General features: G+C 25.4%; 1 protein-coding gene across 1 annotated transcript in view; it reads right to left on the minus strand.

Moving 5' to 3' along the window:
* LOC148230143 (uncharacterized) overlaps positions 1 to 5553 on the minus strand; it is an 87168-nt gene extending 81615 nt beyond the window's left edge. Inside the window, exon 1 of the mRNA XM_088198621.1 lies at positions 5285 to 5553. The gene's annotated coding sequence lies outside the window, so the exon portion shown is untranslated. The remainder of the gene's footprint in view (positions 1 to 5284) is intronic.
* Between the last annotated feature and the right edge of the window lie 447 nt (positions 5554 to 6000).

The raw sequence follows: 6000 nt of genomic DNA on the forward strand, positions 1-6000 counted from the left end.
ACCTTTTTTACCAATCTGAAATGCTTTATATATTCTAAGAACGGAGGATAAAAAAATATATAGGAAATATTTACAATCTTAGTGCTAAAAGGTCACACATTTCATTTAAATAATTATGTACTGCAATTTCTATAAGAATATAAAGTGGACCCTAGATAAACATAATCTTGCAGCTCACTAGTTTTCAAAGTATACCCGAATTCCGGTATTATAAATAGTATTTTTTCCGCAACAATTCCATAACTTGCTTTAACATGCTTTTAATATATTTTTAATTTAACAATAAAATGTAAAAACACAGATAAAATATATAAATAATAGTTTCAGACACAATTTAATAACTAAATATAATTTATATATTTTTTGTGTATTTGTGTCACTAAATTTTATTTTTATATTTATGTCACTAAAATTTGTCTTAGATCACATACATATAACATTAGCCTTTTATATACATATGTATACACACGTTTTATTAAATTATATATTATTACATATTTTATTATTTTTCTGGTTAGGTATTTTACAACTCATCAGCACAAAACAATTATACAATATCGTAAATTGAATTATCAAAATTAATAGGAATTGCGTCAAAATCGAGAGTTTCAAGAAATACGTGTCTACACAATATTACTTTATGTTACACTTAATTGCACTCAATAATTAATACTTACACATGTATTTAAATTAATTACAACAACACCGTGTATCAAATTATAGTATAATAGTTTCATATCAGATCTCCACTAATTGCCATTACATAAAAATTAATATACTTACGCGATACAACGCATGTGACTTAGATTGATCTATTTTTCCGACCCGAATGACATAACGTGTTTTTTTCGTTTCATTGTCAATTTGCCATAATTAATGGCATAATTCCACGACACTGAAATTGGCCATTGTCGCCTGGTGATTTAATAACTGCGACTATATATTATGTTATTATAATAATATAATCGTTATGGAGATTTCGCAAACGTCAATTATTCGATTTTTAGCTAATCGATATCTAGAAATGTCTCTAGAACGTTTGGCAATGTCAACTAGAATGTCGCAAATGTATGACATGTGTGAAAATTGTTGCGAAATTGTCTATCTAATTTATTTGATGTTTATTATTGCATCTTTTCCGTTATACTTTCGCGTTTTTTATGTTTAATTTTTTTTTGTATTCTTCTGAAAACTTTCCACGCAAAAATCGAACACGTACAGTCACTGTCAAATTACTGTTAACGATCCGAAACAATTTTCTATTATTATTATATTTTTTCTTGCTTTGAATTCACATGTGTTGAGTTTACATAAGAAGAGAGAAAATTTAAGAGAATAATACAAATATTTTCCAATTTTACACGTAACTAAAAAACACATGTTATTATAATTCAATAATATATTTCGTAACAGCGATTATTATACAATATCGATTAAATAGATTTGATAGATAACCATAAAAAATGTATTTTTTTAATTTTGTTTATATATTTTAAAATGGCCTCGATTTTATAGTATTATTTTTTTAAGGTGTCGAATTTGAAATATGTTTTTATTGAACAATAATTTTAGTAAAATCTTTTTTTATTTACCAGATAAATAAGATTGTTTTATAAATAGTGTGATTTTTTTACAAGATGAAAAAATATTTTTTTAATATATTTACAGATCAATTGCAAAATGTTTCGCCAAAAATGGATTTCGTAATTAATGATAATTATATTATATGAAGTGTAATTTTATATATTTACTCATAAAAACAATACTAATTAATTTTATCATCAATGATTTTTTTTGATAAATAATTTCATTATCTAAATTAAACCAAAAATAATATATTTTTGATAGTAAACATACTAAAAGATACTAAAAATCGAATCAATACTAATAATTTATTATTAAATATAAAATATTAAAATTATTTACGATCTAAATTAATTAAATTAATAAGCAATCAAAATCATTTTTATAACATTATACAACAATATTTTGCAAAATGCTAAGATAAGTAAATATATATATCTTCATCTTACTACAAATTGCATCTTTATCTTACATAGAATTTCATTAGACCTAATTTTAAACAATGAAAAATAAAAAATATGTGTTTTTTATATTGCATTTAATATCAAAATTAAATATTTTTTGGTATATTTTAATAATAACTATGTGAACTATGTGTATTTATTACTTCTACTTATTTTCACTTATATCATAATTTATAAAAATAATCAATACTTGTATTCCAGAAGTAAATTTGTAAAATACCATCATATCAAAAAAAAGGGCTTATTAATAAATAATAATATTATACGAGAAAATTTGGGCAAAATAATATAAATAATATAATATAGTATATATCTTGTATTGCATTTACTATACATTTATATATATTTGTTACGTCTTTTTTTTGCAAGAAATTTCACTAGACCTAATTTTGAACAAAAAATATGGAGAGCTTTTCTGTGTTTTTCTATCAAATAAAGATAATTATTTTATTATGTCTTTTATTTATGGTTTTAACATCTTTTTTTATTTTTCACTTTCATCACAATTTAATAAAAATCAATACTGGTATTCCATAAAAAAAAATTTAAATACAAAAATATCAATATTGGAAATATTATTAGTAAAAATTTAAAGTCATTAAGTGATGCATATTTCAAAAGCATTTTTTATTTGTTATACTATTTATAATCAATATTATTAATTATATGTTTGTCATAAACAAGGCCAAAAAAATGATGTAAATATTTAATAGAAATATACCCAAACTATTTTGATCTAATTTAAAAAATCAATAATTAAGCAAAATTATTATTATATTTAAATCTTTTATTTTAAAAGCTACAATATTTAGGAATAATATTATACAACAATATTTCGCTAAAATTATAAGATAACTTAATATATATTAACAGCTTACCGCCCGGGTTTTTTTACCGAATTTTTCTTAATTGCCAGGCGATTTCGCAGAATAATGGCAAATATTTTTAGTAAGCCAGTGTATAATGCACTGTAATAAATATATGAGTTATCTAATATTTCGAAGAACAATTGAATAAACAAAAAAGGTAGTTTTTTATTTATTTCAATGCGCATTGTTTTATTCGTTCAGTGTCTATCAAAATTTGAATCGTAACAGCAAAATTAAATAATAGATGCAAAATTCAGTGGAATCTACCGATTCTGAAGACATTTCATTAGTTTCTACCACATCTTGCCGTGCCCGTGCTATTGATCCACCAGAAATGCTTTCGGATAGGCTAAAAAATCAGCAGCCAATAAAAATAAAACGTGGTGAGAAATATAGGAGAAGAAAATGTCGTGTTTGTACTACACATGGAATAAGGATACACCATACATGTGTAGAAATTGTGAAATTCCTCTTCATATTGATTAATGTTTTTATACGTATCAAAAAATATTAAAATAGAGAAAAAAGTGTAAATAATAAAAATTAATATAAATAGGAATATAGTGTAGTGATGAAAACAAATGTGTCCGTGACAGTTGTAAGCAGAAAAAGGACGCAGAAAAATTGGTGAGTGCAAATTATATTATATTTTAAACGGATATTTTTTATAAATCGTTTATACAAAAAATTATAGAAGCATTTAATCATACATATTATTTAATTTTAAATAACTGGTTTGTAATCATTGCAACTATTTTTAATTTACACAAAATATTAGGAATAAAAAATACATATTTATTCGTTCATGATTCTTTTAAATGTAATAATATTTTTTTAAATTACTTTACAATAAACTAATACGGCGATAATTCATCCGAATTGTAGATTTTCTTCTTTGGTTTCTTAATCTGTAAATCAGTGAAGAAATTTCAAAATAACAAACACCCGGTAAAAATGTTCGTATGGATGATATTTTTCGGAAGTTCTTTGATTACTGTGTTATCTAATTTATCTACATATACCAATACGATTTTATTTTTTAATTTTGCAATAACATACAGAATTTCAGGTTGAAAATATTTTTTAATTGATTTATTATCAGGATGTTTCGATTTCTTTTGATTGGATTGGTTTTATATTTACCTAGCCAGACAGTTTGACTCTGAAATTTATTTCTGTTCAATAAGTGTAACATAAAATATTATTTTTTATACTAAATAAATATTTATGGTTCATACATTTCATAAAAAAATTCACGTGCCACAAAATGGTATATGACGACTCTATTTACAAAAAATTGAAGTAAAATTTAATTTATTTTTTATTTGATAGTACGTATAAATAGTATACTACCATCTCTGATTATCATATAGAGGCAAATTTGATGGTATCCTAGTATTTTTTTAATAAAAGAAAACGCATGACGCAGGACTCGTGCCTGAGTCATGTTCTTTCAAGACTCGTATACGAGTCCTCGGGCATTAAGCTGTTAAGATATGTATATACCATAATTTAATATGAACATAAACTGATTAATTTAAATTTAAATATAAACAACACAATTATAATTCAGAGGAAAAGCTTAGCTTTGATTAAATTCTAAAATTTTGATTAATTTATTGAAGCAGGGTTTTAAGCAACTAAAATAAAAATAAAAAACGAGATATTTTAAAGAGAAACACTTTTAATGATTATACTGTTATTTTACCTTTAAACATATTTATCTCATCTTCATGGTAAATAGTGTAAAATAAATATGAAAATAAGTAATTGTTTTTATTTTACAATCTATAATATAAATATTAAAAAGCAATTGCGCAAACAATATTACACGAGGAAACGCTTTTTATAATAAATTTCAATATGTGAAATCAATTTAGTTTCTAATGTCGGTTTATTTAATTGAATCAAGGAACTTTAAAGAATCAGATATTTACATTTCAATAATAATCTAAATATGTATACATATAGTTTATATGTATATCAAAAGAAGGTCACTTAAACGTATAATATTAACAAATTCAAGGAAACCGAATAAATTTATTGAATTTATATGATAACACCTACATACTTGTAGTAGAAAACCTATTGCTATTTATACAGAAACGTCAGTTTTTATAGCAAATGTTCCTTATACATATCATATCACAATCTCTCAAGGAAATATTCATTGTCCATTTAAAAATATTTTTACTTATATTTTATAGCAATCGTGAATTACAATAAAACAAATTATATAACTATCAAATATTGATTTTAGAGATCTTATTACACAATATTATTAAAAATCACGCAGATGCAATTATGCACATATTCAACGCCAAACAAGGCATACGTCAATATTGTGCGAAATCGTCACTTCTTTACCTTTCTTTTTTTCTCTCCTCAATAGTCAAGCGTCGACAAAAATCAAATGTCAATCGCTCGCACCGATCATATATATCGATGCATATCCGGTAAAAAAAAATACCGTCACACGTCCGAGTCACTGAAAAGACACAAGAGTGCGTTGACACACGTGCGTTTCGCACGCACTTGGATCGAGCGTGAAACTACTGTACTAGGGAGACGGCGATGTCGACGCGCGTGAGCGCGAAACCCGCGCGTCGTGCCAGGCCGGCGCCTATGACAAAACTGAACCGACCACCTTATTAAAAAGTTACTTTTACTCCGCAATACTCGCGGCGAATAAGTAGGTGAGCCGAACGCCGCCGCTGGTTTCTCAACGGCGGCTCACGACGCGGCCGGTGATATCTCTGTTTGTTTTGGATACTTACAATTAATCCTCTTCACAGTGTTGACTGAAATTCTTAAAAAAAAACATTTTATTTTTCTAAGATCGAGTTCGTTTCAAGCACTGTATAATATGAATCAGTGTTGTTGATGAAACTTGAAAACGAGAGAATGAAACGATTCGTCTAAATCAGAGTGTTCCAAGCCTTCCACTCTCATTTGAAATTGTTTATGTATACTTGGCAGCTATCTGAGAGGCAATTTATCTTTAACCGATTTTTCAGTTATACAATAAAAAAATTTAATTTTATATAAAAATTAACCATAAGCTCTAGATTTATTTTCTGAGC

Source organism: Plectrocnemia conspersa, unplaced genomic scaffold, assembly GCF_051122295.1.
Source record: "Plectrocnemia conspersa isolate PC_06_02 unplaced genomic scaffold, ASM5112229v1 ptg000011l, whole genome shotgun sequence".
In the NCBI taxonomy this organism is placed as follows: Eukaryota; Metazoa; Arthropoda; class Insecta; order Trichoptera; family Polycentropodidae; genus Plectrocnemia; species Plectrocnemia conspersa.